The following is a 26,065-nucleotide window of genomic DNA, read 5'->3' as shown; positions in this document are numbered from 1 at the left end:
CTGCTAGTAGACCAGGGGAACAGGAGTGCTTACCTCCCCCTTCCACCCCACCCCCCCGGGTACCCAAACTTACCTGCCGTAAACTCCCTCTCTTCCCAAGATCCAATCTCTTTCCTCTGCCCCTCTACCTGCGATCACTCCTCTTCTCTTCACCACCCCCTCCCCGGTGATCTCCGCTGTGCTCTAAAGTGCCCCCCCACCCCCGCTCCCGCATGACTCCCAGATCTTCTAGATTGACAGGGACCGTCCCAGCAGCCCCTGGCTGCTGCCTTGTACTGCAGGCTTTCCCGCCAGTCAGCCAGCGATCCAGCCCTCAATTTGGCCAGCTACCTGGCAGAAAATGGAGTAAAAAAATGATGAATTAGATTCTGCCATTAAATTCATCAGGACCTCTCTGTCTTACCGGCATTTTTTTCACTGACAGGCTCCCTCCCCGCCTCCCTATAAATATCACGGCCAAAGCATTTTTTGGACAATTCCAGTAACTCGGGCAGAACCAGTGAAGATTCTTTTCAGTTGTTTAGAGCAGAACCAATGGCCCACCCCTTAGTTCTTAATTATTAATCGCAATAAAATTTAACACTAATTTTGTGTTTATAGTTACAAAAGGTAACAGAATTGGGGGTTTTTGAGTCAGTATTTTCTGCTACAAAACAAGGTATTAAAACACCATTGGCTAATTTCTTGTATCACATGGTCAAGATTAAAAGCCAAGCTTCCAACGTTGTCAGCACACTCTACACAAAAATTCATTAAGTTTTCATAATTTGAATTTTTAAATATGAACAAATACCTTGGTTCTGTCTTCAGTAAGGAAGACACAAATAACCTTCCATAAATACTAGGGGAACGAGGGTCTAGCGAGAAGGAGGAACTAAAGGAAATCCTTATTAGTCAGGAAATTGTGTTAGGGAAATTGATGGGATTGAAGGCCGATAAATCCCAAGGGCCTGATAGACTGCATCCCAAGTACTTAAGGAAGTGGCCCTAGAAATAGTGGATGCATTGGTGGTCATTTTCCAACATTCTATAGACTCTGAATCAGTTCCTATGGATTGGAGGGTAGCTAATGTAACCCCACTTTTTAAAAAAAGGAGAGAAAACAGGGAATTATAGACTGGTCAGCCTGACATTGGTGGTGAGGAAAATGTTGGAATTCATTATTAAAGATGCAATAGCAGTGCATTTGGAAAGCAGTGACAGGATCGGTCCAATTCAGCATGGATTTATGAAAGGGAAATCATGCTTGACAAATCTTCTAGAATGTTTTGAGGATGTAACGAGTAGAAGTGGACAAGGGGGAGCCAGTGGTGTATTCAGACTTTCAAAAGGCTTTTGACAAGGTCCCACATAAGAGATTAGTGTGCAAAATTAAAGCACATGGTATTGGGGGTAATGTACTGACGTGGATAGAGAACTGGTTGACAGACAGGAAGCAGGGAGTAGAAATAAACGGGTCCTTTTCAGAATGGCAGGCAGTGACTAGTGGGGTACCGCAAGACTCAGTGCTGGGACCCCAGCTATTTACAATATACATTAATGATTTAGATAAAAGAATTGAATGTAATATCTCCAAGTTTGCAGATGGCACTAAGCTGGGTGGCAGAGAGCGCTGAGAGGAGGATGCCAAGAGGCTGCAGGGTGACTTGGACAGGTTAGGTGAGTGGGCAAATACATGGCAGATTCTGTATAATGTGGATAAATGTGAGGTTATCCACTTTGCTGGTAAAAACAGGAGGGCTGATTATCTGAATGGTGCCAGATTGGTAAAGGGGGAGGTGCAACGAGACCTGGGTGTCATAGTACATCAGTCATTGAAGGTTGGCATACAGGTGCAGCAGGTGGTGAAGAAGGCAAATGGCATGTTGGCCTTCATAGCGAGAAGATTCGAGTATAGGAGCAGGGAGATCTTACTACAGTTGTACAGGGCCTTGGTAAGGCCACACCTTGAATATTGTGTACAATTTTGGTCTCCTAATCTGTGGAAGGACATTCTTGCATTTGAGTGAGTGCAGCAAAGGCTCACCAGACTGATTCCAGGGATGACAGGACTGACATATGAAGAAAGACTGGATCGACTAGGCTTGTATTCAATGGAATTTAGAAGAATGAGAGGGGATCTCATACAAGCATATAAAATTCTGATGGGATTGGACAGGTTAGATGCAGGAAGAATGTTCCCGATGTTGGGGAAGTCCAGAACCAGGGGTCACAGTCTAAGGATAAGGGGTAAAGCCATTTAGGACCGAGAGGAGGAGAAACTTTTTCCACTCAGAGAGTTGTGGGCATGTGGAATTCTCTACCACAGAAAGTTGTTGGGGCCAGTTCGTTAGATATATTCAAAAGGGAGTTAGATGTGGCCCTCCTGGCTAAAGGGATCAAGGGGTATGGAGAGAAAGCAGGAATGGGGTACTGAAATACATGATCAGCCATGATCATATTGAATGGTGGTGCAGGCTCGAAGGGCCGAATGGCCTACTCCTGCACCTATTTTCTGTGTTTCTATCCATTTCCCCCTTTAATTTGCCACAGCCTTACAAGATCTCATCCAACAACTTGCACTTATATAATGCCTTTCATCATCATAGGCAGTCCCTCGAAGCAAGGATGACTTGCTTCCATGCCAAAAAGGGATGCGTTCACAGGTGTTTCAATGAAGGACCTAATATTCCAGATCCCAAACTACATCTTGAAGGGTGGAAGATGCCTGTGCATGGATTTTTTAACGTGTGGTGGCCGTTGCACACTAGCCACCACACGGGCTTGACAGAGCTAGGTCTTGGTTCAGTGGCAAGGATTACCCAAGACGACTGGAGACCAGCTCTGCTGCACGAACCTAGCGCGCACACATATCGCAGTTTAGGCTGGCCTGTGCTGCCCCTGGGCCCTCGCCTCTTCTGAGCCCCAAACTCACACTTCTCCTGGGCCCCGGTAACTTCCCTTGCTGCTCCTTCGCCCCTCCTGCTGTGCCTGCCTGCACTGCAATCAGTGACCTGGCTTCGCAGCCATCGCCCTCCTGCAGCAGCACGCTCTGCTCCCTAAAGTGGCATGCCAACGCATGCTGCTCCCTCCAATGGCCCCGGCCTGGACCCTTTAACATTAACAAAATATCACAAGGCACTTTACAAAGAGGGAAGATTCAATGGACACAGTACAATTTTGGGAGGAAGGTTGGGGAAGTGATTGCAAGTGCACTTGGGGAGACAAGTTTCAAAGAAGCATTTGAAAGTGAAGTTGTCTGACTTGCAATTCTGCAGTTACCTACAGGTGAAGTGTAGATTATACGGATTACATTTGCCAAACTAGAAGTAAAAGTAAAATACAATTTAAAATTCCCCATTAACACAGTAGCTATTATTAATCTACTAAGAAACCACCACTTTAAGAAACCTGCCTTTATTTTGAAATCGCCCTACAAATACAGACATCTTTCAAGACAATTAATTTGGAATAAATAAACTTAGCCCAACGCCTAGCTTAGCGGACTTCAAAATAAAGGTGCTGAGCTACTGTAAAAGAAGTGATGCCGTCTGGGGGCAAGTACTGAACCTGTCAATCATGCAGCACTCCACCAATATAGGATCAGCAAAGACCATCCGGGGACAAGTACTGAACCTGTCAATCGTGCAGTATTCCACCAGTATAGGATCAGCAAAAACCATCCAGGGACAAGTTCTGAACCTGTCAATTGTACAGCTCAGCAAAGACCATGGGAACTCAAAGATGTTTGCACTTAACAGTACAGGGTATTCATGTACAACTGTAGCCACTGAATACTCGCTGGAGATTAATTTAGCAAAACAAGACAATGGAATCATCCAAAACAAAATCCAAATTGTTTCCAGTCGAAAAATACAGACATTGGATTACTTTATGGTTTATTGCACTGAATTATCTCCATCCAATCATAGTATTTTCAAATACTGCCAAGTTACTGTCCGATTACACCGCTGATTTATATTACAGCTCATTCTGGTTTACTCCTTTGATTTCAGATCCAACTGCAAGAAAACAATTACATTTGTGTGGCACAAACACTATTTAGACTGTATGAAAACTCTCTTATTCAGAATATTACGTGGCAATACATGTAACTGGATTAAACTGTATGGAGCTTCACATCAAAGGCTAAAGTTGTCTAGATATCAACAACTACTTTACTCAGGGCCGGGAAGGGGAACGGATTTTCGAGTAGGAAACCCAGAAGAAATTAATGGCAGGACGTCTTTTACCTTTTTTCGCTAAGTTTCCTGCCCAACAGCCAGCAAGATTGACAGGCTGGCTGCCTGTCATATGGGAAAGTAGCCAGGGACTAGATGTCATAAGCTGGACATCACTGGGGGGAGTTTGGCAGGCGGCTGATCGCAGGGGTCTGATTGCATGGAAGTAAGTTTGTTGGGCCTGAAAGAAAAATAAAGGTACTTACTTCATGGATCCAGCCCTTCTCGCGTCCTTTCACCAGCCGGGAATCCTGCACTTTTAAAAAGTTTCAATTACTGACCCGCCTCCCAGGAGCAGATTGGTCTTCACCCACCGATCCATCTCCTTTAAAACTGGAACTAGGTGGGTTGGGATCAGGTTTGTGATTCATAGTTTTTTTTTTTTACCTTCCCACCTGTCCTTGGGGGTTAAAAATACCCCAATAGCTTTTAAATATTTCACATACCTTTCTTACTTGGTCAGGGTCAGGAAGCACCTGGAAGGTTTAAATATTACTGCACACTCAAGTCATCACAAAATATACAAGCTTGATCTCTTAAGGTGAGCTTTCAAAGGGAGAATGGAGTCTAATGCAACAAAGACTAAGCATTTCATCGACTTCGGCATGAAAACTCTATTCATCGTTTGGTTTTTACTGGAGTTTGCAAGCACCAGAGCCGAAATGAATCACGTTGCAGCCTGCTTTTTTTTTTTTGAGTCTGGCTGGTACAAAACAAGAGGGAAAAATGCTCTCTATGATTTTTCTCCCGGATTTCTCAAGAATTTCTGGGAGATTCATCTTTAATTTTGGGAGACTCCCGGACAATCCCGGATGTCAATCCTAATCACAGAACAACGGAATACTAGGATTTTTGAGGATATGGAATTCCTCCATTTTCTCTTCAGTCCACATACTGGCTGCAAATATCAGAGCAGCACTGGTATGAGCATCTTGCCCCGAGATATTCAAATTCTCAAGCTACGCTGATGGCATTTGAACTCACAGGCCCCTGGATTTCTAGTCCAGTAACATAACCTCCACACTAATGTACCCAATCAACTGATGTTACCCATTTAGATAAGATTGGCATTATAAGACTTTAGAGTAGCTCACATAATTAATACATGTTCTCCTATTTTATGGTTCTGAGTTCAAATAAAGGAGAAATTTAAATTAATCATTAGCCACTCAAAGCAAATGTCCTCTGAACCATAATCAACAGTACTGTATGCTTTCATAAGCCAATTATAGAACTCGTGTACTCACAGGACCATAAATGTCTGCAGCACAGGATGTGGCCATTTGGCTAGAGCAAACCAAAATTAATCCCACTGCCCTATGCTCTCTCTACATAGCCCTGTATCTTCCTGTTTCAAATGATGCACTGATCTCTTTGCCTCAACTACTCTGTAGAAAGTTGATAACCCTCAATTACTGACTTTCTAACCAGAGGAAATTGTCTTTTCTTATTCACCCTATTAAAATCTTTCCTAATTTTAAAGCCTGATTTTAAATCTACTTTTTGTCTACTCAACTGCAGTGGCAACAGTGCCAGCCAGTATCATGTCAGCAGCCACCATAAACCATGTCATTTTAATGTTTTCCATCCTGCTTCTTCCTTTGCCTTTTTTACTATTGTAGATTGTTACTTGTTGGGTTTTTATTCTTTTGAACCTTGGAGTTGAGCTGATAAAACTAACCTATGAGCCAAATGTTCCACCCTAGTTAGTAGTTACGACTGGAAACCTCCCACGGAGCAGCTAACTCTTTCCTGGATATCTCTTTTGTTGCTACAGGTGCAGTGTCGAGAATCCGGAGTTCCGGAATCTGGACCAGACGACCCTGCCTACCTCGGGCCTCGTCGCCGCTCGCCTCATCACCGCTGCCCTCATCTTGGGGCCTCCTTGCCGGCCCGCCCAACGACCTTCTTGGCGGGGCCCACCTGAACACCACCTCTGCGGGGCCCCACTCGACAACATCTTCCTTGGCGGGGCCGGCCTGCCCAACAACAACCTCTGTGGGGCCGGCCTGCCCGAACACCTCCTCGGCGGGGCCCTGCCCGACAACCTCCTCGGCGGGGGCCAGCCCGACAACCTCCTCGGCGGGGGCCAGCCCGACGGCAACCTGCTTGGTGGACCTGCCCAATGACGACATCTTCCTCGCCGTGGCCGGAATGCCCAACAACCTCCTTAGCAAGATGGACTGCCCGAACAGCTCTTTGGGGGAATCCCCCCGCCCCCCACCACCTTTCTGATGTTCCAAAAACCAGAAATACTGAACGTGGGCTCGGGTGTTTCGAATTCGTGGTATCAGAAAACAAATCAAAGTCCGGAAAAGCCCGGAATCCGTAGCAGCCTCGGTCCCAAGGGTTCAGGATATTAGGCGCTGCACCTGTACTAGCTTTTTTCCCCTTTCAATTGCTGGTGAAATTTACACGCTTAAGTTAAGGATTGCTTGGACACATGAGGCTTGTAATTATTTAGAGAGATTTTTTTTATTGCTGTTTGAATTGCTCACTGTAGAACTTAAAAGATCCCACATCCGAGTCTATACATAATCATCCAGACTTGCTTTGGATATGGTTAACAAAATCGGAAATAAAATATTTTTCTCTCTGGAATATATGGCACCATCAAAAGAATTTGGTTGCCAGCCAAATTAGAAAATATGCATCAATAATACCACACTAAACCAAATGTATGGTCGACAATAAGTTGGGATGAGGCAGTGGCTGTGGCAACAGTTTTGTCTGTCTGGTCTGACATACAGAAACTGACATCATGGGTTCTTCTGGAAAAAGTGCACAATTGCTCTGGAGCACCAATTTGTCCTCAATCTGTATCTCAAGATTCCTCCCAAAATACTTAATGGCCCAGAATTTGCTGGAATAAACTGGTGAGTTAAATGTGTTATTAGTGTGTGAAAAAAGCAATGGGCCCAAGTTTCCACATGATTCGCGCCTGATTTTTAGGAGCAACTGGTGGAGAACGGACTATTTTAGAAATCGCAATTTTCCACATTTTTTTTTCTGCAGTTCTAGTCAGGTAGAACAGTTCTAGTTTAGAACAGAATTTTTTCTTCAAAAGGGGGCGTGTTCGGCCACTGACGCCTGATTTGAAAGTTTCCAGTGAAAATGTACTCCAAACTAAAGTAGAATGGCGCCAGTGAAGATTTTTGTAGAACTGAAAAAACCTGTTCTACACATTAAAAAATCAGGCGCAGGTTACAAATTAGGCGTCCAGAACGAGGTGGGGGGAAAGGGAACTCATTAAATTCGACAATAAATCCTTATTTATACTTCTACAAATATTATACAAATAAATCCAACCTGAATAAACAATTATAAGCCAAGAAAAGATTAAATAAACCATCTTCCTACCTGTGTGAAAGTGCTTCAGCCAGGGAGAATTCTGCAGCTGTTCGTGCCGCTGAGCGAGAGAGGGAGGGAGAGAGAGAGAGAGAGGGAGGGAGAGAGGGGAGAGGGAAGGGGAAAGGGAGGGAGGGAGGGAGAGGGGAGAGGGAGGGGAGGGAAGAGAGGGGGGGGAGATCGGGGAACAGGAGCGGGTGTCGGGTCGGGGGGGGGGGGGGGGGAGCGGGTGTCGGGTCGGGGGGAGCGGGTCTCGGGTCAGGGCGGGGGGGGGGAGAGCGGGTCTCGGTCGGGGCGGGGGGGGAGTGGGTCTCGGGTGTCGGCGGGGGGGGGGGGGGGGAAGTGAGTGTCGGGTCTGGTCGGGCGGGGAGCAGGAGCTGGCCGTGGGAGGAGCCTCATTCACGCAGCCCCAGTGAGGCCATTGGGCCAGGGCTAGGGGCTGCGTGCTTCGGGCCCCTCCCACACAGTTCGGCGCCTGGAGTTACTGCACTTGCGTGCCGACTGTAGCGCGCATGTGCAGAGGTCCCGGCACTGTTTTCAGCGCAGGGACCTGGCTCCGCCCCTCCACAGCTCGTGCCGGCTGCGCCGAGTGCCACAGGACCTGTAAGTCGGTGGAGAATACCGAGGATTTTTTTAGGCGCCGTTTTAGGCGCGAAAAACGGGCGCCCGTTTTTTTTCTTGTGGAAACTTGGGCCCAATTTGTGGTGAGGAGATATGAGTGTGTTGTGAATCGCCACAGATTTCTGGACGATTTGCGCCGTTCCGCCATTAGCCTTGCAAAAAATGGAGCTCGCTATCAACCTCCCCATGAGTTTCAAGAAATTGTTGCAGTTGTGCTGTTAAAACTAATTAAACTCACCACAGAAAGTTAGGGCTGCTATTTAACAATGTCAGGACCCTTTTAACAACAAGATTTGTATCAGCATAGTCATGATGAAGGAGGGGAAGTAGAGAACGCTGCCTCAGTGTTCCCAGCTGATGAGCAACAAAGTCAACCAAATTTCTATCTTCTAATTATGTCCCTGCGATTCTTGCTGGAAATACATGTGGACATGTTCAGATTCTAACCAGGTTCAACAAGCTAATGGTCAATCAGCCTGCCAAGATTTACAGCATGCATTTGGATGAGGTGCAGGAGCACCGATGCAACTTGTGGAACTGTACACTCAGACAAGTCACTGTCTTCCTGATGGGTGAAGGAATGAGAGATCACGGGATGGAAAGGGAGAACAGTACAACTTTCGAGAAATCAATGACATTAAACATGGATCTGTGACAGCTATTAGAGCTCCATAACTGTCTCTTTGTCCAGTACTGAATAAACTAAAACCATATCTTGAGGTAGCTTAAATTGGAACTATTTTAAAAGTTTACAAAGGAGCACTGTGGCCAGCACACTGTAAAATGAAATGCCCACACAGCTCTTAGCACAAGTTCTTGATCACACATGAAGACTAAAGAGATACTAAGTGCAGATAAGTTACTTTCTCCACTGGGAAAGGAGAGGAGGAACGCAACAGAAGAAACCAGTGAAAGCCCACAAGGTATCAGAAATATATGAAAAGGAACAAATCTTAATAATGCTGGTCACAATCAGGCACAATGATGGGTTGGTAATTCTGTCTGAACTATCAAATCCGTTTCAGTCGCTGATACAACAACAACTTGTATTTATATAGCGCCTTTAATGTAGTAAAACGTCCCAAGGTGCTTCGCAGGAGTGTTAAGACAAAAAATAAATGTGATACCGAGCCACATAAGAAATTACAAATGACCAAATGCTTGGTCAAAAAAGGAGGTTTTAAGGAGTGTCTTAAAGGAGGCAAGCGAGATAGAGCCGAGGTTTAGGCAGGGAATTCCAGAGCTTAAGGCCCAGGCAGCTGAAGGCATGGCCACCGATGGTTGAGCAGTTATAATCAAGGATGCTCAAGAGGGCAGAATTTGAGGAGCGCAGATATCTCAGGGGGTTGTGAGGCTGAAGGAGATTACAGAGATAGGGAGGGGCGAGGCCATGGAGGGATTTGAAAACAAGGATGAGAATTTTGAAATAGTGGCATTGCTGAACCGGGAGCCAATGTAGGTCAGCGAGCACTGAGCCATGCTCCACCTCACAGTCAACAAGCTCCCTGCTGGAGTGGAATAAACTACAGAACCAGTGGGAACCTGTTCAATCTTCGTCGTCTCCAGGCCAGGTCCAAGACCACCCCAACCTCTGTCGTCGAGCTACAGTACACGGACGATGCTTGCGTCTGTGCACACACAGAAGCTGAACTCCAAGTCATAGTCAACGTATTTACTGAGGCGTACGAAAGCATGGGCCTTACGCTAAAGATCCGTAAGACAAAGGTCCTCCACCAGCCTGTCCCCACCGCACAGCACTGCCCCCCAGTCATCAAAATCCATGGTGCGGCCCTGGACAACGTGGACCATTTCCCATGCCTCGGGAGCTGCTTATCAACAAGACATTGACGACGAGATTCAACACCACCTCCAGTGCGCCAGTGCAGCCTTCGGCCTCCTGAGGAAAAGAGTGTGCGAAGACCAGGCCCTCAAATCTGTTACCAAGCTCATGGTCTACAGGGTTGTATTTTTACGAAAAGATGTACTTGCTTTGGAGGCAGTTCAGAGAAGGTTCACTAGGTTGATTCCGGGGATGAGGGGGTTGACTTATGAGGAAAGGTTGAGTAGGTTGGGCCTCTACTCATTGGAATTCAGAACAATGAGAGGTGATCTTATCGAAACATATAAGATTATGAGGGGGCTTGACAAGGTGGATGCAGAGAAGACGTTTCCACTGATGGGGGAGACTAGAACGAGAGGGCATGATCTTAGAATAAGGGACCACCCATTTAAAACAGAGATGAGAAATTTCTTTTCTCACAGGGTTGTAAATCTGTGGAATTCGCTGCCTCAGAGAGCTGTGGAAACTGGGACATTGAATAAATTTAAGACAGAAATAGAGAGTTTCTTAAACGATAAGGGGATAAGGGGTTATGGGGAGCAGGCGGGGAAGTGGAGCTGAGTCCATGATCAGATCAGCCATGATCTTATTGAATGGCGGAGCAGGCTCGAGAGGCCATATGGCCTACTCCTGCTCCTATTTCTTATGTTCTTAATACCCGCCCTCCTGTATGGCTGAGAGACATGGACCATGTACAGTAGATACCTCAAGTTGTTGGAGAAATACCACCAATGATGTCTCCGCAAGATCCTGCAAATCTCCTGGGAGGACAGACGCGCCAACGTTAGCGTCCTTGACCAGGCCAACATCCCCAGCATTGAAGCACTGACCACACTTGATCAGCTCCGCTGGGCAGGCCACACTGTTCGCATGCCTGACACAAGACTCCCAAAGCAAGCACTCTACTCGGAACTCCTTCACAGCAAACGAGCCAAAGGTGGGCAGAGGAAACGTTACAAGGACACCCTCAAAGCCTCCCTGATAAGTGCAACATCCCCACTGACACCTGGGAGTCCCTGGCCAAAAGACTGCCCTAAGTGGAGAAAGTGCATCCGGGATGGCGCTGAGCATCTTGAGTCTCATCGCTGAGAGCATGCAGAAATCAAGCGCAGGCAGCGGAAAGAATGTGCGGAAAACCAGTCCCACCCACCCTTTTCCTCAACGAATATCTGTCCCACCTGTGACAGGGGCTGTGGTTCTCATATTGGACTGTTCAGCCACCTAAGGACTCATTTTTAGTGGAAGCAAGTATTCCTCAATTCCGAGGGACTGCCTATGATGCTGGGTGAACGGGACTTGGTGCGAGTTAGGACACAGGTTGCTGAGTTTTGTATGACCTCAAGTTTACGTAGGGCAAAACGTGGCAGGCCAGCCAGGAGTGCAGTAGTCAAGTCAGGTAACAAAGGCATGGATGAGGGTTTCACCAGCAGATGAGCTGAGGCAGGATACTCTAAATCCCCCTCTGACATTGGAGCAACATCGAAAAGGATAATACAAAGCTTATTTTCAATCAATAATTTTAACATTTCACAGTTGTATCTATGTATGCTAGACATCTCTACTATCAACCTCTTAACTATGCAAACATTCACCGTTAGACATAATGAACAGCAATTTCTTTCAGCTTTCACTGTAAAGGGAATTTTGGATTTACTTGCATGTAATAATGCATCCATCCAGATCAATAAGCAGCCTGCATGGAAAATATATGCTAATTTGCAATACAATAAACTATCCACCAGCCATTCCAGACTTTCAAAGCTAATTCAGGGGAGGAAAACTGGGCTGCTAACAAGTATATGGAATTATTAAGTCAGTTTTTCTATGACCTCAATACTGTAAAATCCCAAATCATGCCTTTTGGAACAGAGGAAACCCGAGTTTCCATTGAAACTTCAACTTAAGTCACCATACTGAAACCAAAACAATTTGTTTGTCTGTTTAAATCAAACAAGTTCCAGCTGGAAACGCTGCATACAACCCCTACCCCTCAAGATTGTGCGATGGAAGTCAAGTTTGAATCTAAAGTTCACAACTCTAGACTGCATTGAAAAAGAATCAGTTATTAATTTACATTTTTGATCTTTAAGCGGAGTTTCAGTTTAAAAGATCATCTGACAATATACTGCCCTCAGGATCAAATCAGTTAACTCTTCAACTTTGTTAAGTGATTTATCCTTTAAAAAGGTTCACTTCGGAGGAAATGAAAAGTTTTTTTGTGATGGATCAGAGTGTCAAGAATTTAACTAAAATGATTACTCAACTACAATTTATGGGATTTAAAAAGTTAAAACACAAAACTGGCATCTATCAAATTTTGCCAGTGCTCAGCTAGGTCACAAATTGCAGTGTTCGATCGATAGAGGATCACTGTCGAATCATTGCCATTTGAGAGGCACACCTCCCGCTCTGCAAACCAGAGCAGCACAGTATCATCATCATAGGCAGTCCCTCGAAATCGAGGAATACTTGCTTCCATTCAAAGTGAGTTCTTAGGTGACTGAACAGTCCAATATGGGAATTACAGTCTCTGTCACAGGTGGGACAGACAATCATTGAAGGAAAGAGTGGGTGGGAAGACTAGTTTGCTGCACGCTCCTTCCGCTGTCTGCGCTTGATTTCTGCATGTTCTCTGCGACGAGATTCAAGGTGCTCAGCGCCCTCCCGGATGCTCTTCTACCACTTTGGGCGGTTTTTGGCAAGGGACTCCCAGGTGTCGGTGGGGATGTTGCATTTTATCAAGGAGGCTTTGAGGGTGTCCTTGAAATGTTTCCTCTGCCCACCTGGGGCTCGCTTGCTGTGTAGGAGTTCCGAGTAGAGCACTTGCTTTGGGAGTCTTGTGTCAGGCATGCAAACAATGTGGGTAACGCGAATGGGGAAAAATGTGTGTGCCCGGAGAACCCATCTCATTAAAGCAACTCCCAACTCGTCAACTGCTTTGTGAAGAAGTTAGATTTGGGAAAATAAAAATCAAAATTTTGTAGAGAAGTGAAACCAAAATTTGGTTTGAACAATTATGAAACCTAATGTACAGATGCAGAATGTCAAAGATAAATATGGATGAGGAAGACATTTAGCCTATCTCATCTATCTAGGAAGACGCTGCAATCCCACCAAAGCAGCATCCATTTGTTTCTAAATGATTCCTCATATCCTACCCAGAAAGTCATTGCTGACACACAATACAACAAATAAGAGTATCAGTATCCAATTTACACTTCTCTGACTAAACATTCTCCCCATCACTTGATTCTTAAAACCACCCATTTTAGTTTACACTGCTTTTTTGGAGGGGGTGGGGGTGGGGGTGGGGGGGGGGGGGGTTGTGGTTAGTACAGTGCAGAATACAGGTGTCAGATTTGTAAGCAATCCTGTTAAATTAGATACCGAGAGCCTGGACCATAGATATTTTTGTCCAGATTTCCTTTTTATCATCTAAGAGAAGCAGTTTTCCTAAATGTATTTTTATCAAATCATCAGTAGCTTTGCTGTACAAGCCCCAAAGTCAAATGGACAGTGCCTTTGTATCCTCAGCATGATAATTTTATAAAAAGTTTTGCAGCAAATCTCCTGAAGCTGAAATAAACACTACAATATTGTAAACTAGTTAGAGCTTAAACTTTCAGCATTTATTCTGTCCAAAGTAAGCTTTAATTTTATACTACTTTCTCACTATCTAGGCTAAAATGTATTCTCATTTGACCGTGATTAATAATTGGGGGTGGGGGGGGGGGGGAAATAACATACAGTAGTGGTCTTCAGGCAGCTATGAACCTTCATTTTAGTTTTGTCACATTACAAGATTTGTTTGAAAATGCAGCAGACCTTATCACAGACTATTGTTTTTACTGATACTGTTCACATAACTTATTCAAACTAAAGTGAGGTGACATTTTTGTTAACAAAGGGCCGGATGTTGCGGTCAGCAGTGAACTAATGGTGCCAGGCGTTCGTTACACTTGCCCACAGACTTTCTATTTGCTTTTGCACTGGAAGTTCCGCTCAACCAACCATGCAAAAAGCGCAGCACCCTCTACAGGGGATCTGGGACCTGTGTGAACAAGTCAAAAAATTGTGCATCTCCTTAACCAATCAGATTGAAGAATCGTTAATGAGCAGTGCAGAATCTGGACCAGGAAGTGTCCGTTAGAATATTTAATTTAATTCAGATGCAGAAAGCAAAATAAAGAGAGGAAAAGAAAAATTGGATTGAGAGAGAGCGATAAAAGAGACAAAGAAAAATATTTTTTTAAATCACCAATAATTAAAAGCTGAAGGAATGAGACTCAATACTTGTAAAAGTTAATTTTTAGCACCAGAAGTTGTTTGGGAGTAATTAATACTTACCACGCCATTAAAAGGGTACTTACACTGGAATGGACAAGCCCAAACTTTTTATGGCACGTTTAGTCTGTATCTATGAGGCAAGTACAGCAACTTCACACCATTCAATTTATTTCAATGGCGAGATAGTGTTATCGTGCAGCTTTTAGAGGAGCAGCACCTCTCGGACAGCAACTTCCTGATTTTAACGCTTAACTGCGTATGTGTGGCTGCTGGACGGTGCTGTCCGATTTCTACGTAAATAATGGTGGCGCCGTTAGCCTCGCTGTTATTTCTACTGCAAAATCCAGCCCAAAGTCAGCTTTCAGGTGATATTGTGAATGTATAAAAGGATTGCGAAAGTGGTAGATGGCTAGGGAAGGCAGCAAAAGGAAGGAGATAGGGAATCATGGGAAAAAGGCTAACAGAAGAATGTCAAACTGCGATATTTGCCCTGTCGACACAAACAAAGGATTACTCAGAGTTGTAGTCAAACACGAGTTACGCGAAAAGCGAAGTCAGATATAAGTCAGACGCTATAACAAGCCATAAAATAGGGAAATACGAAGCACCGAAACTGTAAACACGCTAGGCCTAGTGCCCGCCCTGTCTGGGGGACCTGTCGGCCTGCCATTGGATGTATTCTGGGGGAAGCAGAAAGTGACTGGATGAACTAAGTGCTAATCAAATGTGTTCTGTTTTGAAAATGTATAACTGCTGTGGTTTCGCGCTGTAACGAGACTTGTCAAGAGAGAGGTGGACAGGCTCAAATCGAGGGTGTTCCCTTTATCTTAACAGGTCCCAGCCGGAGATTCTCTAATAAAGGTCTTATGTTGCTAAGACTAAAAGTGTTCGTGTGTCAGTGAATTCGCTGAAACAGATTGAAGGGAAAAGAATCCAGTATCAACATTTGGTGTCAGAAGTGGGATCTCAACGGACGACTGCCGAAAACTTGCGAATTAAGAGCTAGACTAGCCTTGGACGAGACGAGAGGAAATTGGTCACTGGAGTAAGTATAATTTCAATACTGCTCCAGTTTCCTCCGGTTTCAAAAGTCTGAGGAAAGTTTAGCCACTCGCTGGTTCTCAGGTGGTGTCTGAACAAGATCCAGGTCAATCTGGCGAACACTTTCTAAACTTAGGAAATAAGTGTCCAAGTCAGGTGTGACGTCGACCTTGTATAATCACTTAGCCCGTCTAGGCACTGATTGGATTTAAATAGGAAACCGTGCGGCGACACGAAGAGAAAAATCGCGCGAACCGCGTAGGGAAACACGGAGATTAGGGAATTACGTAAAATTAAGCTGCGGGACTACGCGGGACTGTGTAAATTTCAAATTGTACTTACGCCAGGTACGGCATCGCCGCCTAGGCTCTGGGTAAGATAACTGAAAGCACCACGGGGCGACGTGGAGACAATTAGGATTAATTAGGACCCTGATCCAACGTGCGGCGACACAAGGATGGGTAAATTTAGATAAAACTACGAATTCGCTGAAAGGTCATGGATCCAAAAAATTAATAGGAAAGAAGAGAGACTCTTGTGAACGTCTGTTTTAAATGAGAAATGCTTGTATGATTTTTACTGTGGATAAGGAAGCTTGTGTGAGGAGACCGGGGAGTTGTGGTTTGCTTTAGCTCCACCCACTTTTTCAAACAGTGAAAGTTTTTTTAACCCTTCGTAGTGTTGTCCTGTATGTGGGAAGTTTAAGAGTGTGAACCTTATTGAATTACGTATATTCGGATGATAAGTTACAGAGCCAGGAAATGCACAAAGGATAGGCTTGTTGAGTAAAAAAAAATATATGGTCCCGGTGGTTAAAAAAGGATTTAATAGCCAAATGGAGACAGTACTGTCAAAAGCTGAAAGATGAGTCCCTTCTGTCAAGCTGGCAGAAGAAAGCCACTAAACTAGGACTTTCCTTGACAGAAGGAGGACATGTTAAAACTGTAGACGTCTTAAAGAAAGAGTGCGCGCACGAAAAACGTACTAAGAGTTCCCTTGGGACCTCTGAGAAGTGTACCGATAGACTACGTAGTCGAATGGTTGGCTTTGCGTTGACCGAGGCTGATGATGAATTTGATGAATGGTCACTGACTCGGCGCCCAACCCCAACAGCGCCTCCCGCAGCCCCGGGCTTCTCATCACAGTCCCCTTCCCGCCAACCTCCACCTTACACTCCGGCAGTAGGAGGTGATGATAACCGTAACCCCACACCAATGAACCGACAAGCCCAGACGGACTCTTCCTCTTCAGATAGTGACTCAAGTCCTCAGTTCACAGACCCTGTAGCCGGTAGGACCCGATCTAAGACTAAGGGACGTGACCAGACCAGTCCGACCCCTTGCCCACAGAAGCGTCGCGGGCGCTCCCCAGAGAGGCGTCACGGCCCCTCTCATCGGCCCCGCTCTCCGCCTGAATCTCGGGGCCATCGGCGACAACTCACTCGTCATAGCCGAAGCTCTAGCATCAGTTCTACAGGCTCGGAGTGCTCTTCCGATAGAGAAACGGCCTCTGGAAATACTTCTGTCCAGAGACAGTTCCCAGTTCGACCCATGCCGAATCAGACCAGGTTGCGGACCACCCCACCATAGACGTATATATGCCATGGAAACCGAATGAGATTATGACCATCCTGGCTACCATACCAGATCGAAAGAGAGAACCTGTCAAGTTTATAGATCGCCTCCGACTCACCATTGGAGTTTATAATGCGGAATCAAGAGACTTATGGTCCTTAGTGCAGCAGACCCTGAACCCGACTGAACACGTCCGGTTCTTAGAAAATTTGAGGCGAGCCACCCATGATGCATTAGTGACTGCTCACCCTAATAATGACCAGGATCGCCTAAACGCTATCTTTAATGCTCTCAGCAAGACCCTTCAGAAGCCCATCAGTATGGCAGCAGTGTTAGAAACTAAACCCAAACGAGAAGAAACTGCCGACGAATTCATGGAAAGATTTATTGAAATATACGGAGGTCAATCAGGAGATAATGCCTTCAGGGCAGGGGACAATTCACCTCAATTCTGCGCTATCCTACTTCAGTGCCTGCCCTATTCGATTGCTCACGCTATCCGGACAAATAATATGAATTGGGCAGATAACAGTAAAGCCCAGATGAAAAGGGCGGTTAAATATTAGTGGCAGGAAAAGAAAGGAGAGGGGGGAGGTGCGCCCCCAACCCAGGTCAAGACTGAATATGTGACTAGAAAGGAAGAGCCGCCTCGGGTGGAAGGACCAAAACCCGACCCAAGGGGATACCAGATGAAACCGCAGTATTGCGTGCAGGGTTGGGTGGATAAACAGGGATACGGTTATACCAAACACCCAAATGGCCCGGGCCCTGCTAATTACGGACCACCCTACTGTCCCCGGCCTGGTATGGGAAAAGGTCGGGGCTGGGAAAGACGAGATGGATGCTTTAATTGTGGGCAAGAAGGACATTGGAGTGGAGAGTGTCCCTCCCGTCGGCACGAAAGAGGAAGAGGAGGAAGAGGAGGGGGGCAAGGGGGGAGAGGACGGGGATCTTACACTAACTTCTCCCAGAACAACCCCTTTGGCCAACCGTCCCCCGATTACGTAGCTTGATTGTACAGAGAACCTCCCCGGATGACGAACCAATTTGCCAGTTTCCAGTCCCTAGCACGGCTAAACAAATGCGGCAGTGGTTGGGGATGATCAATTACTGCAGATCCTGGATCCCTAATGTTGCCCTGATGACTAAGCACCTTACACCGTACACAACTAAAGAAGGCAGCTTTGAAATAAAAACCGCAGACGTCCAAGCCTTTAAGGAACTAAAGACAGCCCTCCTGCAAGCTCCGGCTTTGGGCCGGCCCCTCTATGACCGGCCCTTTCAACTGTATTGTACAATCCTGAAAGACTGTGCTACTGCTGTGTTAACTCAGAAACACGGGGATAAGCATAGTCCTGTTGCCTACTACACTTCCCAAAAAGACCCCGTTGCCTTGGGGCACCCTGTATGTACTCAAATATTAACCGCCATCTACAATAGCCTTCAATCTGCTGCCAACATTACCCTCCAGCAGGATATTGTTGTATACACCTCTCACTCTGTAGCTGCCCTCCTGGGCCAACTGCAGACTCAACACCTTACAATGGCCAGGCAAAGCAGATATGAGATCTACCTACTGAATAATCCTAAGCTGACCTTTCGGCACTGTACTGCCATTAATCCGGCCTGTTTTCTTACTGAGCCACCCCAAGATGAGGAAGAACCCAGTTATGATTGTTTATCTTTAATTCAGGAGGCCTCAGCGGTCAGGGAAGATTTAGTTGATGTACCAATGGAAGACCCAGACTGTATTATGTATGTTGACGGAAGTTCTTCTATTAATTCAGAAGGTACACGAATCTCAGGATACGCCATAGTAAACCAGGAGAATCAGATCTTGGAATCTGCCGCCTTTGAAACCGCCTATTCTGCCCAACAAGCTGAACTATTCGCCCTCACCCGAGCCTGTATCTTGGCCAAAGACCTCAAAGTCAATATCTATACCGACTCTAGGTATGCCTTTGGGGTAGCCCATGATTTTGGACAATTATGGAAAAATAGGGGATTCCTAACCTCACAGGGGAATGAGATATCCCATAAGCAACTAGTATCTGATTTGTTGAAGGCTCTCATGCTCCCCAAGCGTATTGCCAGTGTCAAATGTACCTCCCACACTACCGGAAAGTCTCCGGTTGACATAGGAAACCGTTGTGCTGATAAAGAGGCTAAACAGGCCTCTCGTGGACAACAAATGATAGTGCCCAGAATGATGAGTCAAACTAAAAATCCTGCGAAGGATAAGTTAGCCTCGGAAAAACCAATTGCCAACCATCCAAGATGTCATTAAAGCACAGGAGGACGCTCCTGAAAAAGATAAACTATTGTGGAAAGATTATGGATGTACTTATGACAACGTTTCTAAACTCTGGACCACTCCCGCAGAACAGATTTGCATGTCTGACGAGTTGGCTCTATGGGTTATTGAATGTATGCATTTTGCTACTCATTGTGGAGCAAGGACAACAAGTGACACGCTTTTGGCCGCTTGGTGGCACCCTAGACTCCAGATGCTAGCAGCAGTTATAATGGGTGACTTTAATATGCACATAGATTGGGCTAACCAAACTGGAAGCAATACGGTGGAGGAGGATTTCCTGGAGTGCATAAGGGATGGTTTTTTAGACCAATATGTCGAGAAATCAACTCGGGGGGAGGCCATCTTAGACTGGGTGTTATGTAATGAGAGAGGATTAATTAGCAATCTCGTTGTGCGAGGCCCCTTAGGGAAGAGTGACCATAATATGGTGGAATTCTGCATTAGGATGGAGAATGAAACAGTTAATTCAGAGACCATGGTCCAGAACTTAAAGAAGGCTAACTTTGAAGGTATGAGGCGTGAATTGGCTGGGATGGAGTGGCGAATGATACTTAAGGGGTTGACTGTGGATGGGCAATGGCAGACATTTAGAGACCGCATGGATGAACTACAACAATTGTACATTCCTGTCTGGCATAAAAATAAAAAAGGGAAGGTGGCTCAACCGTGGCTATCAAGGGAAATCAGGGATAGTATTAAAGCCAAGGAAGTGGCATACAAATTGGCCAGAAATAGCAGCGAACCTGGGGACTAGGAGAAATTTAGAACTCAGCAGAGGAGGACAAAGGGTTTGATTAGGGCAGGGAAAATGGAGTATGAGAAGAAGCTTGCAGGGAACATTAAGACGGATTGCAAAACTTTCTATAGATATGTAAAGAGAAAAAGGTTAGTAAAGACAAACGTAGGTCCCCTGCAGTCAGAATCAGGGGAAGTCATAACGGGGAACAAAGAAATGGCGGACCAATTGAACAAGTACTTTGGTTCGGTATTCACGAAGGAGGACACAAATAACCTTCCGGTTATAAAAGGGGTCGGGGGGTCTAGTAAGGAGGAGGAACTGAGGGAAATCCTTATTAGCCGGGAAATTGTGTTGGGGAAATTGATGGGATTGAAGGCCGATAAATCCCCAGGGCCTGATGGACTGCATCCCAGAGTACTTAAGGAGGTGGCCTTGGAAATAGTGGATGCATTGACAGTCATTTTCCAACATTCCATTGACTCTGGATCAGTTCCTATAGAGTGGAGGGTAGCCAATGTAACCCCACTTTTTAAAAAAGGAGGGAGAGAGAAAACAGGGAATTATAGACCGGTCAGCCTGACATCGGTAGTGGGTAAAATGATGGAATCAATTATTAAGGATGTCATAGCAGTGCATTTGGAAAGAGGTGACATGATAGGTCCAAGTCAGCATGGATTTGTGAAAGGGAAATCATGCTTGACAAATCTTCTGGAATTTTTTGAGGATGTTTCTAGTAGAGTGGACAAGGGAGAACCAGTTGATGTGGTATATTTGAACTTTCAGAAGGCGTTCGACAAGGTCCCACACAAGAGATTGATGTGCAAAGTTAGAGCACATGGGATTGGGGGTAGTGTGCTGACATGGATTGAGAACTGGTTGTCAGACAGGAAGCAAAGAGTAGGAGTAAATGGGTACTTTTCAGAATGGCAGGCAGTGACTAGTGGGGTACCGCAAGGTTCTGTGCTGGGGCCCCAGCTGTTTACACTGTACATTAATGATTTAGATGAGGGGATTAAATGTAGTATCTCCAAATTTGCGGATGACACTAAGTTGGGTGGCAGTGTGAGCTGCGAGGAGGATGCTGTGAGGCTGCAGAGCGACTTGGATAGGTTAGGTGAGTGGGCAAATGCATGGCAGATGAAGTATAATGTGGATAAATGTGAGGTTATCCACTTTGGTGGTAAAAACAGAGAGACAGACTATTATCTGAATGGTGACAGATTAGGAAAAGGGGAGGTGCAAAGAGACCTGGGTGTCGTGGTACATCAGTCATTGAAGGTTGGCATGCAGGTGCAGCAGGCGGTTAAGAAAGCAAATGGCATGCTGGCCTTCATAGCAGGGGGATTTGAGTACAGGGGCAGGGAGGTGTTGCTACAGTTGTACAGGGCATTGGTGAGGCCACACCTGGAGTATTGTGTACAGTTTTGGTCTCCTAACCTGAGGAAGGACATTCTTGCTATTGAGGGAGTGCAGCGAAGGTTCACCAGACTGATTCCCGGGATGGCGGGACTGACCTATCAAGAAAGACTGGATCAACTGGGCTTGTATTCACTGGAGTTCAGAAGAATGAGAGGGGACCTCATAGAAACATTTTAAATTCTGATGGGGTTAGACAGGTTAGATGCAGGAAGAATGTTCCCAATGTTGGGGAAGTCCAGAACCAGAGGTCACAGTCTAAGGATAAGGGGTAAGCCATTTAGGACCGAGATGTGGAGGAACTTCTTCACCCAGAGAGTGGTGAACCTGTGGAATTCTCTACCACAGAAAGTTGTTGAGGCCAATTCACTAAATATATTCAAAAAGGAGTTAGATGAAGTCCTTACTACTAGGGGAATCAAGGAGTATGGTGAGAAAGCAGGAATGGGGTACTGAAGTTGAATGTTCAGCCATGAACTCATTGAATGGCGGTGCAGGCTAGAAGGGCCGAATGGCCTACTCCTGCACCTATTTTCTATGTTTCTATGTTTCTAGAACATCAGTAGTCGCTGCCTTGTTTGCCAACAGCATAATCCAGGGAAGGGAGTCCCCTGTGATTGGGGTAAGACGCCCCTACCAGAAGGTCCCTTTGAGACCTTGCAGTTGGACTACATTGAGTTGCAAAAAGTTCAGCGTTACAAATATGTGTTAGTAATAGTAGATGTGTTTCGCAAATGGTTCGAAGCTTACCCTACCCTGGACAATAAGGCTCAAACTGTTGTTAAGGTGTTAATGAGGGAAATTATTCCTAGATATGGTATCCCAGCTCGACTGATGACCTATGTTCTTTCTCTGACTCGGGCTCTGCGACTAGCTCACAACCAGGTTCCAGAGGCTCACCTCGACTTCCCAGTTTTACCCGAATCGTCCCTCGTGGCACCAGGGAAACTTCCTCTCCTCCATAGCTGAATAAACCACATCCTTGGGGCAGGAAGAAAAAAAAAACGGCAAGAACACGGCAGGAGAAAGGAACAAGCAGACTTAGCTGTTTTCTGAGCTATCCTTATCTTATTGTTAACTAATGTATAGTAACGTCTAAAATTATCTAAACATGTGTAAGCTAGCAGGTATAATTGTGCTATCCTAGCAGAACTGGAAGGGCTACAGGATAACTTATTTTATCAGACCCATACTCGATTGCATGGCAATCGAACTGTGTGTTACCCACCAGCCCAATCAGTAGAGGCCCTGTTCGTGGCTACCCCTGGATGGACCCCCCGCGACTTATATACAGCGGATACCTCAGACGCACCCTGTGAGGGACAAACGGGCGAATATAAAAGGGGGCATACCAAGAGAAGGATAGTAACACGGGCCATCAGCAAGGAGTTCTGTGCCGATTGGGAGGATCCTATCACGCTGGGATCATCACTCGGCTACGGGTTCCTCGGGGCCCTATCTGTAGGTGGATCGGCAGGGGTAATTAGTGCCAAAAATAGGAACGACCTTATTTGCGGATTGACCATTTTGGGAAATAGCATGTCTAAGGGACTGGATGCCATCAACAGAGAGCTGTCTGAACTAAGATTGTATACACAGCAAGCCCGCTATGCCGTGGATTATCAGCTGGCCCATCAGCTGGAGTGTGCACAATTATAGGGGACAAATGTATAACACATGTCACGGATGAATCATATAATATCACCCAAGCCATAAAAAAGCAGCTGGATGAGTTTAGGCAGGGCCCAGAGAAAGGAAATAGTTGGTTGGATTGGTTATTTGGAGGATCCTGGGGATCTTATTTAATGCATGGAGCAGTTATTCTCGTTATGATAATAGTTACCTGTTATCTGATTATTGGTTGCTTTAATGTCTGTTGTAAAGTAATGATGGCAAAATTGGAGCAAACTCTTACAGTCACGAGTTCCCGGAATCTGGTTCAACAGACTAAAAGTTTACTCGAGAATCAAGAAGAGTATGAGAAACAAGAATGCGAACTGCTGAATGCGATACTCCTGGAATAATCACCAGGGTTATCATGGAATGATAAAAGGGGGGAATGTGAATGTGTAAAAGGATTGCGAAAGTGGTAGATGGCTAGAGAAGGTAGCAAAAGGAGGGAGATAGGGAATCATGGGAAAAAGGCTAACAGAAGAATGTCAAACTGCGATATTTGCCCTGTCGACACAAACAAAGGATTACTCAGAGTTGTGGTCAAACACGAGTTACGCAAAAAGCGAAGTCAGGTATAAGTCAGACGCTATAACAAGCCATAAAATAGGGAAATACGAAGCACCGAAACTGTAAACACGCTAGGCCTAGTGCCCGCCCTGTCTGGGGGACCTGTCGGCCTGCCATTGGATGTATTCTGGGGGAAGCAGAAAGTGATTGGATGAACTAAGTGCTAATCAAATGTGTTCTGTTTTGAAAATGTATAACTGCTGTGGTTCCGCGCTGTAACGAGACTTGTCAAGAGAGAGGTGGACAGGCTCAAATCGAGGGTGTTCCCTTTATCTTAACAGGTCCCGGCCGGAGATTCTCTAATAAAGGTCTTATGTTGCTAAGACTAAAAGTGTTCGTGTGTCAGTGAATTCGCTGAAACAGATTGAAGGGGAAAGAATCCATATCAACAATATAACATAGGGTGGAGCAAGGCAGATAGAAGCAGACTGTTTCCAATAGTTCATAGGCTTGCTGGGCTCTGCTCTTATAAAAATAGCAAATATTCTGCACTGGACATTTACATTACTAAAGTGATTCCCCTATCCTGGCAGCAGAATTATAAGATGCTTGTCTAGATTGAATCACTGAAAAGCAGCATTCATGTACCAGCTGCCAACTCTTCTTTACATTTCTAAAGCTCACTACCTTTCTCCAATGGCAGAATCATAGACCTAAATTCTCTGCCAGCAGGTTAAAGGAGGCAATGTTAATGACTCCAGTGCAGGGAGACATCATACTACTGACTCTTCTGCAATCTATAGACCCACATTTCTGTCTGTTGTGGGCTATAGTCCTATAGTGTAAAAGCACCTTTTATAATCCAACTTGACCAATACCAGTGGTGCTTAACTAACTTCCTCCATCTGTACATGTAGAAGATATAATTTACATCACCACACTATTTCTCAATGTATGGTGTATAGCACACTTACAGCAACTTCTGCATGCACTTTGTTTCAACCTGGAGAAGTGCTTTTAAGTTGTTAAGAGGCAAGTGATTACAATGCTCATTTGGGACTATGGACCACACACACTGAGGACATGAATATAATGAAGAGTAAAAAGATATTGGCACCATTTCAAATTCAGATATCCGGAATAGTCACAATGATCAATGTTTCGATAAGTTTAACATCAATAAACTGCAATTGCCAAACTCGTTTTTATTGCAAAATGATAATAGTTACATCTTAATTTATTTTGTTCAGGAAACCTAAACTTCATTATTCCAAGAAACAAAACACCTTCTTGAGGAGATATTCCATTAAAATGTATTTTGCTGAACACTTGCCTGAACCGCACCCCCCACCCCTCCCCAAAGCAATGCCGTCAACGTGTCTGCCTCAAGCAACTACCATTGTGGTACATGAGCATTAGCATTCCCTCTAGACCCAGACGCTGATCATAGCGCACCATTGGAAAAATACTTTAGATTGAAAGAAGTTCTCCCAATATGTTACAAAATGATAAAAATATTTGTTCATCTACCTACATATGGTATTAAAACTACTGTATGTTATCCCAGCACTTGGAGCATCTATTTAAAATGATAGCTAATATTTAATCTAAAACGACGATAAGAATGTCAAGTAATATCATTTCACTAACTAACCATCAATTTAGTTCCGCAAAACTATTTCACAGAAAATTGAGAAAGTTTAAAAAAGTAATCAGTTTAAACCTTTGTGGGTGATCTTTTAAAGTTTGTCCTCATTCTCAGAGCTCATCCTAAGCTTGCAATACTCCACAGCAAACCTATCTCAATGGAAAGTCCATTACACTACTGCACAACAAAATCTGTGCACAAACAGGTCACAGGAATAGATCTATTATACATAACATTAACACCATGTTTCCCCAAACATACCAATGTTACTGTTTAAACAAGAAACAAAATCTTGGACACAAAATTTTGACATTACATCCACAGTAACTAAAACATTCACTGCAAATAGGTCATGTTTTCAACTAGTGCTGTATCTGTAGTTCAGTGACCATGTTAGATGTACAGTCGAATTATTTTTTTCCCCATAACAGCTAGATCACAGTTTTCATCAAGGCACTGCTGGCCATGTTCAATTAATTTCAGGCTCTGAACACAGTATTACAGGACATGATTAATACATTAGCCTGAAATGATTGTGAATATTTAAAACGTCTGCAGTTTCCAATGTAGTAGAATTATTTCTACCATACACTAGAGCCCAAAAGTGTAAAGTTCAGTGCAACTTTTCAGACACTTAAAAAAAAATGCTTCAACTTAAATGGCATATTATTAATACAGTATTGTGGTGTACCAACACCATTAAGGAATGATATTCTTTAGAGTCCTTAATTATGAACACAACCTATCCTGCATTATATTTAAGGTTAACAATTCCCCTTCAGAAACTATGAAAAGCTATTTTTGAGAAATGATTTTACACTGATTCTCCTATT

At 44.8% G+C, this 26,065-nt stretch overlaps 1 protein-coding gene across 1 annotated transcript in view; it reads right to left on the bottom strand.

The window, feature by feature from the left end:
• The window catches only part of ccni (cyclin I), a 93,722-nt gene that overhangs the window by 29,820 nt on the left and 37,837 nt on the right, over nucleotides 1–26,065 (bottom strand). The gene's annotated exons all lie outside the window — the stretch shown is intronic.

This window comes from Pristiophorus japonicus, chromosome 2 (genome assembly GCF_044704955.1).
Source record: "Pristiophorus japonicus isolate sPriJap1 chromosome 2, sPriJap1.hap1, whole genome shotgun sequence".
NCBI classification, from domain to species: domain Eukaryota; kingdom Metazoa; phylum Chordata; class Chondrichthyes; family Pristiophoridae; genus Pristiophorus; species Pristiophorus japonicus.
Note: the sequence above shows the minus strand (reverse complement) of the source record. Positions and strands in the feature narration are given on the sequence as shown.